Here is a 9,538-nt window from a genome sequence, read left to right on the forward strand (position 1 = left end):
AAATATCCAATACCCCACTTTTCCCCTAATATTATCAATTCCTTTGTGCTCTGCAGATGAACAGGCTACAGATCAACAGTTCATTCCCAGGAGCAAAATGATTTGGCAGAAGAGGAATGGGATAAGATTAGGTCTGTTTGATCTCATATCAGCAGTGGCAATACTTGCACAAAGGAGACATTTCTCCTACCAAGCACTTACTTTCTTCTTCATTCTTGTCAGAATATCTTCCAGGTCACGGGTGGAAAGAGATTGTTCCAAAAGCCTTTTAAATTTTTGGTGATTCAGCATCATTTTCACCATCTCCTGTCCATAATGCCTAAAACAAGAAAGAAAGAAAGAAAGAAAGAAGGAAAGAAAGAATAGAAGGTGAACAAACAAAGGAGGAGCATTAACAGAATAAGCTGATACCTTAAACTCAGCAGCTGCCATACCTGCATGAGAAGGCATTACCTACTCAGCAAAGAGAGAGATTTACCTCCACTTGGCACTGCACAGTGCTGTCAGCTGAACACAAGAGGCAAGAGGAGAACGTGGGGCAACAGAAAAATACAATCTCACTCTGAAACTGTGGGTGCGCTTCTGTGGCATCGAAGGATCCCAGGGAACAAGCAAAACACCTCTGCTTTGAGTCAGAGCTTATTAGCAGTGTCTTGCTGCCATTGCACAGTAATTTGCCTTTCTTTAACTGGCAGGGAAGCCAGGACCAAATGCCTCATGCTTGCTTTTGATTATTCTATACCATATGTATGCACAGGGACAGCTAGTTGCTCATGCGTTCTTGGCAGCTATTAATGGGAATTGAATCCTCAAAGTGAGGGGATTTGGGTGGTTTGGGTTGATTTTGCCACTAGGAAACCACAGTTTTCTTCAGGAAGCAATTTGGAGGTCATTCAGCCACAGATAAGAGCATTATAGAAATCTGCAGAAGAGGTTTAGAAAGACTGAATACATTGGCTAAAGACCCCGGGAATATTTCTAGGAAAGTCTTAAGTTAATGAGAAATAGATGTATGCGATCCTTCAGTGATGAACATTAGCCAACATTTTGGCTTTGTCTTGTGCACCTAAGGCCAAGCAAAACTGTTTGACTGGCTCATCTGATGGCTCTTTTGATCTCAGGAAAGAATCATTCAAGTCCCAGGAAGTTGGCAATGCTCCCTCTTGCGGGACAACCTCAGGTTCCCCAGCACAGTCATTTCCCCAGACAAGCCAGGGCAGTGGTCACAGCACCAAGCCTGACAGAGCTCAAGAAGCCTTTGGACAATGCTCTCGGGCACATGGAGTGACTCTTGGGGGGCCCTGCACACGGGCAGGAGCTGGACTCGATGACCCTGATGGGTCCCTTCCAACTCAGCGTATTCCGTGACTCTGTGAACCTCATCCACACAGTGAGGGAACTTAATATTTCCTTTAGCTTCCACTCTTTTGTGGTTTTGCCCTTTACAGCCAGACACCCAACAGTTTTCCTGTTTTAGGAGGTGAAATGAAGATCATTACCTTGTGTCCTTGTGACAGTCCTGAGCAAGCGTCCCTGCCGCGTGCGCCAGCCTCTCAGCCCTGGGCGTTCCTGCGAGCTTCGTGACTCCAGTTTTCTCCATCAAGGACAGGAGGAGTTGGGCCGCGCACTTCCGCACCTGGACGTGGCGGCTCCTGGGAAGAAGAGAGCGGACACTGGGGCACAGGGAGCAGAGGGACACAGCGCAGGCCTTGGCCAGAGCATGCTCCCTGTCATTGCTGGGGGAAGGAGGCCTGGGTTCTCCCTGACACTTGGGACACCTGTAGAAGGTTCTGTCCGCAGAGAAACACAAAGTTAGCACTCTACAGAAGGACTGCCTGCAAGCAAGAGTGAGGAATTCAGTCTCCCTGCACTATCTGATACTCAATGTCTTTCCCCAAATTCACTCTGAGAAAGAGGGAAATTAAAGACAACCCAGGCTGACCCATCAGGGGCCAGCCACTACACAGACAGCCGCAGCAAGATTGAGGATATTTGCACCCATTTACCCCCAAATCTGCAGACCTTGGGAAAGAAACAAATGCAGGGAAAACACGCTGTGGGACATGAAGTTGCAGAATATTCTGCAATGCAGCCAGTTTCTTCTGTGAGGCTTGGCAAGAGATACATCTGAACGTTTCCCCCTTTTCCAAAGCTGAGGAAAGGGTGGCAGTCAGTTTAGCCAGCTTGTCCTGTTCTAGACAGTGTCTCTTGGGGACTATCAGGCCCAGCACCAACACTTAAGGCAGCACCTGCTTCAGCTGTCCCATGGCAGTCGGCCTGTGAAGGTGCCTGTACAGTGATTCATCATCTCAAGGCTAACATGAGACATCAGTTTGAATAGCAAGTGGGCCTCTAAGGCCAGGACAGTCCTACAAGACTCCTCTTGGCAGGAGCTGCACCTGCTGTGCAGGCTGTGCCACATCCAGCACGTTCTCCCCCATGTGCTCCATGCCCCAGCAAGAACCCTCCTTACTTCTCAAGTGAATGGCATAATGAGGATGCATGGTTTTTCCCAAGGCCTCTGTGGTTAGGGCTGTGAAATATCAAAGAGCGCTCACAGCTGCAGTTGCAATTGTCCCTCTTCCCACAAAACCACAGGGCTCTATCCTTAGCCTTTGCAGGCACTTTCACTTGCCCACCATTCACCACATCTAGGCAACTCGGACAGACTGGGAGAACTCCAGGAAGCAGCAGCAAGCTGAGTCAGGGGAGGTTGAGCTTGGATATCAGGAAAAAGTTTTTCACCCAGAGGGTGGCTGGGCACTGGAACAGGCTCCCCAGGGTACTGGTCACAGCACCAAGCCTGAGAAAGTTCAGGAAGCCTTTGGACAACGCTCTCAGGCACATGGTGTGACCCTTGGCGTGTTTGTTCTGTGCAAGGGCAGGAGCTGGACTCGATGATCCTGATGGGCCCCTTCCAACTCAGCATATTCTACAGCTCTGTGATTCTGTCAACTAAAGGGCTGCATGAGGGCAGAAATAGGTGACAAGAGGAAAGAAGTGAGGTTGATTGGAGAATCAAGTCACTGAGATCACAGAAGATGCAGGATACAGGACCCTTCCCTCCCACCATTCCCATTCTCTCTCTCAGCCCTTCTCCCCCACACACAATAGAAGGTGAAGAATATCACTAAGAGAAGAAGAACCTACTGGACTCCACTGTCCATGAGAGCAGTCATTGCTCGTGCAGGAGTCACATGCTCCACCATGACTCCCAGGGTGTGACTGGCTGCTTTCTGAACAAACTCTGGGGAGTTCCACACCATCTGGAGAAGGACCCGAGCAACCTCATCCACCTCCGAGTCCATGTCCTTCTGCAAGGTCACAAAGAGCTCTCCCAGAGTGACGATTGCAGAGTAAGACACCTTTGAGCGAAGGTTGGTCACCTGGGGAAGTCATGCGGGGAAACATAAGAATCACCTTGAAAAGAAAACCAGTTGCCTTAGACAAAAGTCCCAGGAAATGACAACACTTCCCGCTGTGTCCAGGGGAACACAAAAGCACAGGCAGAGCAGAAGAGCACAAGCACAGAAAGGCACTTAACTCTGGCACCTACTTGAGCTATGCCTCAGGCCTGCTTCCTGCAGGCCTAAAACATATTATTTCACTTAAAGTGTTCTACTTAATTCTTCTGGAATGTCCATTGCTTTGGTTTTAGGCCCTTTTATTCAAAAAACAAAGAAACAAATTAAAGCAAGGGCTGCTCTCAAGCCATAAAGGCACAAGTCATAAAGACAAAAGAGTCATTTGCTCCTGTTTGAAAAAGCAACAGCAGCAGTTGAAGCCCTCAGCCAGGAAACAGAAAACACAGGCTCAAGTCTACAGACTAATTGGCAGTGTTGAATTACAGCTTGGGCAGAGATTTGGACTGCAGCAAATAACATAATTAGTGTCTCCGCTTCTGCATTTGCACGTTGCATTGTAATGGCAGCTCGCTCCAAGAGGAGCGTGTCAGATGCCCGACCTACCAGTAAATAGAGCTACATGTGCACACAGATCCTATAGAGAGCTGACAGACATGAGAAAGATAAGGTCTAGAAACAGAAATGAAGGCAGTCCCTGAGCACACAGGGAGATGAACAAGCACATATCTACTCTACACACCGTGTAAGAAGCACGGAGGACGATTCAGAACAATGTTCTTACCTCGTTGGTAAGTGCCAAGCAAACCTCACGAAGTCTACAAAGAAGGACTTCTGAGTGGGACTCAGCCAGGTGTTTGATGCTGAAGAGTCCCTTCTCCTTCAGCTCCCTGAAAGGCAAGTACCAAAAAGATTGACTTTCTCTCCACCCAAGAACTAGGCAGCACCCTCTGAATTTACCAGGCTGGCGGCTCAGTCAAACAAAGGGAGGTGCTTTTCAAGCAGTACTTGATGAAATCGTGGAACTCGCTGCCACAGGTTGCTGTGGCTGTCAAAAGCATACACAAATCCAAGAGGCAAATAGAGGGCTTTCAGAGTCTTCATTTGTGGCCGTTTAACAAGACAGCCTTTCTGAAGTCTCTGGCACATGAAGTCCCTATGTCAGTGCTTCCTGGAGGCTGTGAGACCGTGCCATGCTGCTGTTTCTTGTCACCTCCCTGTACCTGTCCCTGAGACACAGTCCCACTGGGCTGTGTCTGGGGCATTTTCCTTCTTTGCCAGCTCCAGCAGGCAGTTCAGCAGTGAGAGTCTGCACTGGCACTCTGTAGCTGAGTTTCCACTCTGCAATCTAGGCCTGTCTGTCACCCACTCCACTCCACCTCACACATTCTCCAGGAAAGCAGCAGGATGCCCCAGAAGATTCCACACCCGGGCAAGAACAGCTGAAAGTCTGGCTTTTCCCAAAAGCCCCTACCTAAAACAGCAGCAACATGTTATTTACAAGGTGCAAACAACTCCCTCTCTCAGCACTTGCTTTGTGCAGGACCTGAGCTACAGGAAGGCGCGTGATGCATCGGGGCTGCAGCGCAGGGCTGGCGGCCGATGCCACGGGCATCCCTGAGTGTCACCCGGACCCCCCCACAGCTGCAGAAGCTCTCTGCACCTCACAGGGCACCAAACAGAAATGGGGAAGAGAAAGCAGAAGAGACAGGGCAGAGCAAAGGCGACTGCACAAGGAGATGCATTGCGGCAGATTTTTCATGCTTATCCCAGGGTGAATGGAGTCCTTATCCCAGGGTGAATGAAGCATCCAGCAGTGAGTAGATGATAACCCAGACATCAAAAAGACAACCAATATCACCTAACATTTGTGGGGTTATCACCTCTGGGCCTCTACAGGCCTCCTTCTGTCAGTGTCTAAGTTTGGGACACATTGTGAGTATTGACAAAACATCTCAGGCCCATATGAAGCAGTGAGAAGGAAACAGTTGACTTGCAAAAGTGCAAGATTCCTAGAGGATTTTATTTCTTTTTCCTTCTCTTCTGCCATGAGCCCCTCAGGACTAATGACAGGCTGAGTGACTCTATAGCACAACTCAGTGCATTTCTCAGAAAGAAGAACTCCCTGTAGCTGCTCCTGGGACTCACATGCGGAAGGTCACAGGCAGACCCTGACTCCTGCCACTGCTGCCAGCAGTGGGGCCAGAGACAAATCTTACTCAGTCCCACTGGGCCCCGAGGCACCCAAATCTCTACACTCCAAACTGCTGCCATCCTGCTTCTGGCTTCAGCCAGCAAATCATCTTGTCCCACAGCTTTCTCTCTTCCCTCAAGATTTCCTTTGCAGCTCCACAGAGCAGCAGGCAAAGCGAGGAAACAGCACGGACCTGCTGCAGCTGGAGCACTGCTGCAGACCAAGGCCAAGAAAAGGCTGCTCTCAAATCTTTATCCTCTCTCTGCTCTGGAGTGGTTTCACTGGTGCCCCTCGGCCCTCTGGGCTGTTGGGGCTCAGAGGCACTAGCAAGATGCTCTCCTAACCTACCTTAACGCTAAGAGGGAGACAGAGTGAACGGGGCCTTTCTTACCAGTCATCGCTGCTGAGCAAGGAGAGTGCCTCGAGCAAGGACTGCTGTGGCTCCAAAGAGGCTCCGTCCTTCTGCCCCTTCCCACGGAGCGGCTCCTCTCGGCGCTCGGCACCAGTGGCCGTCTGCGGGGTCACTGTAAGGAGAGGGTCAGCCATGAGCGCTGCAGCCCCGGGCAAGGCACCCCGCCATGGAGCGGCCTGCAGCCCCATCTCCCAGCCAGGCTTCCATGAGGTACAAACTGGCACTGGCTCAGAGAATTCCCTGCTCTCTGGCTCCTTGCTTTCTCCCAGCCCCCCCAGCTGGGCACAGCTCCTTGGCTCAACCTGACAATTGCCCACACAGCGCCAGCTCCCAAGTGCCACAGGTACCACAGCCAGCGGCACGTTCCTGAGGCCGCAGAGCTCCCACTCCCTGTGAGACAGTGCCCACCAGCAGGACTTGCTCCCCACGAGGGACCCCTCAGCTGCCTCTCCTGTCTCAGCGCCCTGATTTCCCCGAGCCCTGAGGACAGAGGCACTCTGCAACTCCCTGAGGAAAGACCTGCAGCTGCCTCGTGACAGCACCAAGCCGAGCCTGAACAAGCGAGTCCTGCTGGGCCCGGCTGAATCCCCTCAGAGCAGCTACCAGGGAACAGCGATACCTGACCCTTCACACCTCACAGCGCCTCTGTTCCCATTGGCTTCAAATATTCTAGACAGAGGGCAGCTGAGTGCACTTACATTTCAGCCTGCTCTTGGGAAGGGAGTAGTTCATGGATTTTGTTCTTTCCAAGCATCATGAATCTTTACTATTTCAATAAAGTACACACTGGCTGTATTTGAAAGATGCTGAGGTGAAATTTGTTTGTCCTCAAATGGACTTGTGTGCACACTGTGCAAGCCTAAGCTTTCTCTTGTGGAAAAATGGAATCTCTAGCCCAGATGGTTGATAAAAAAGCCTTCCAAATGCAAATTGATGATAAGAATACGTAAATACAGATGCAAATTGTTGGCAGACACAATCTCTTGATAGTCAGTTTACAAGGTATGAGAAAATTCAGATGATAAATGCATTTCTTAAGAAACCCACTTGTCATCCAAAGGACTCTTGATCATCAATTTCATGTCATGCACTCAACAGGTCGTTTTCTAATGTGTACAAGGAAACATCTGAGCTGTCTCAAATGATGGAGTTTAAATATTGCACAGAATCTAGATGAACTGCTCTAGAATCTGTAGAAGTTTTGTGCTACCCTGCATGTTCTCACACAGTATGGAGGAAGTGTAACATCAAAAATATTCAGATGGGAGCTAATCTGGCTGTCACTGGTGTACCCCTGTCACTGCCATCAGTGGTGTCACTGCAGAAGGATGTGGATGTACACATCTATATTCAATAGGAATGGGGAGCCACGTCAGGCTAGTTCTGGTCAATTGTGAGCATGGAAGTAGCATCACTAGAAAAGAGCACTCAAAGTATCATTCCTAGCTCCCTTCTTCTTCTCTTACCCTACTCAGGATCATAGCACAGGCAGGCTGCCCTCACAGGAGAGGCAAGAGCCACAAGGGACTATGTGCTGTGTATTCACTGCGGGCAGCAAACAGCCTGGGAGCACCAGGCAGCCCCTCCTGGCTGTCACCTGCTACACAGGCCGCTGTATTTGGGTGGGGTGACACAGGAGGCGCTGCTTGTTCCCTCTTGGCATTGCAGGCCGTGGGATGGCAGCGGCGAGAAGCCATTGGGCACTTCTGGGAGCAGCAGCACGGCTGCACCAAGTGGCTGACTGCCATGCAGAGACAACCCTTGCTGGGAGAGCAGGAAAGCTGGCTGCAGAGGCGGACAGCAGCACAGGCAGAGGGCCAAGATGGAGAGTGGACAATTGATCGTGGTGGTACTCGTAGGTGCACAGTGAGCACACCCTGCCAGACTGCCCCGAGCTCATCCCTGCAGTTACAGCTGCCTCCTGGCACCAGTGCTGTAGTTTGCTCTATCAGGATGGGCAAAAGCCAGAGCTTAGGTCTTTACCACTACTTTATGCAGCTCAGCTTTCCAATGGATCAATAAGAACCAACTGCTCCAGTACTGCCGAGCTGGAGTAACTCAAGAGTAGATTTGCTGTTCATTCTCAGCACAGGCTATGAACCCAAGATCCCAGCTGTGGTGGCTGAATCAGGAGGCAGTTTGTGCTCCTTGTGCAAGGAAAACCGGTGCAGGAAAAAGCTGCTGTGGAGCAGGCTTACCTGAGGAGTTGCGTGGGAAGCTGCCGTCTCCATGGATGATGGGCTTCTTGGGCAGTAAGGGCACGTTGTCCTGCTTCCTCAAGACCTTCTTCTTCAAGGCACTACCAGGGTGTTTCCTCTGCACACTGGAAGCTGTGCCATTGACAGGCGGTAGGCTAAAGCCTGCAGGGACCAAAGAGGAGCTTGGAAGTGGAGGGTGACAATGGAAAGGCCCAGAAAACTTGCTGGAGCTGGGTAACATCTCTTTGTTATCCCAAAGAACTTCAAGTATAACAGTGGCACAGAAACCAATGGTTTCTGAAGAATGTCTCCTGTCCTCACCTTGGCAATTACACACAGTGAGGTGGAATGCTTTATTGCCATAACCTCCCACTGCTCCAAGGTACTGTTTCTCAGCCTGTGTCAGGAGGCCCTGCTTGAAGCAAGAAAATCACAGGAGTGCTCCAAGACAGATGAAGAGCCTACGTGATCAGTGAGCAGGCAGTTCCCTTCCTACAGGCCATGGCAGGAGAATAAAAACCATGTGCAATACGCAGCAAGGAGGGGTCAGTAGCTGTTGCTTAACACTCATGGCCAGGAATTGCAGCTGTTTCTCACTTCTGGCTTCTGAAGGACTCAGCTGCTCTCGGAGACCGTGAGGCCAAAAAGAGGAGTCACATGAAAACAAGTTGCAGAAACATTGATGTTAATGCATGGAAAAATTGAGAATGAGAGGGCTGTGAGATACAGCAAGAAAGGTAACCAGGAAAAATCAAACTCTCCCATTTTATTTTGCACCCTTGCTTACACTCAGCATTAGAATCCTTGCTTCTGTGCTTCCCAGGATGCACTTTGCCCACATTCACTGATGTGTAGCTTGCTCTGCCATTCAGAACTTCTCTAAAAGGGCCTTTGCACATAAAGAATGCTTCTGGCATGACCTTAGCACCATCTCCAAACCAGTGACCTTGCCACCACTGGAAATAGCCAAGCAATTGCTCTGTAGCTGTCAAATATATTCCCAAGAGAATCCCCACCCCCCAAGAGTGGAAGATTATGATTTTCAGGGACAGTTTGGGCCTAGCACTAAACAGTCACTGGAAAGGAAGTCTGCTCATCCCTGTCCTTATCCCTCACCTTTCCAAAGCCATCCTTCAGGGCTTCGGCACTCGTAAGGCCAGCACTGGTGGGGTGATCCGTCTCCTTGGCCTGGCTCACTGGGAGGCCTGTTAATGGAAGCAAAGGTTCCTGTAAATCTCTGGCACACTTCAAGCCCCCAACAGCGCCTTGCTGGGCAACAGGCAAGACAGCTTCCAGATTGCAGAGCTCTGATAAGACCCAGAGATTGTGTCTGAGAGCAGCAAGCTACATATGCCTAGAACCTCTCCCAATG

General features: G+C 50.3%; 2 long non-coding RNA genes across 2 annotated transcripts; both read right to left on the bottom strand.

Moving 5' to 3' along the window:
- Positions 1-279: 279 nt before the first annotated feature.
- Positions 280-3,192, bottom strand: LOC125322578. Its single transcript, XR_007202102.1, has 3 exons — positions 3,151-3,192; positions 1,500-1,652; positions 280-319 (listed from the first exon to the last, which is right to left on the bottom strand). It is a non-coding gene; the product is annotated as an uncharacterized LOC125322578 (long non-coding RNA).
- Positions 3,193-3,339: 147 nt separating this feature from the next.
- Positions 3,340-6,091, bottom strand: LOC125322504. Its single transcript, XR_007202034.1, has 3 exons — positions 5,948-6,091; positions 4,147-4,252; positions 3,340-3,386 (listed from the first exon to the last, which is right to left on the bottom strand). It is a non-coding gene; the product is annotated as an uncharacterized LOC125322504 (long non-coding RNA).
- Between the last annotated feature and the right edge of the window lie 3,447 nt (positions 6,092-9,538).

This window comes from Corvus hawaiiensis, chromosome 3, assembly GCF_020740725.1.
Source record: "Corvus hawaiiensis isolate bCorHaw1 chromosome 3, bCorHaw1.pri.cur, whole genome shotgun sequence".
NCBI lineage: Eukaryota > Metazoa > Chordata > Aves > Passeriformes > Corvidae > Corvus > Corvus hawaiiensis.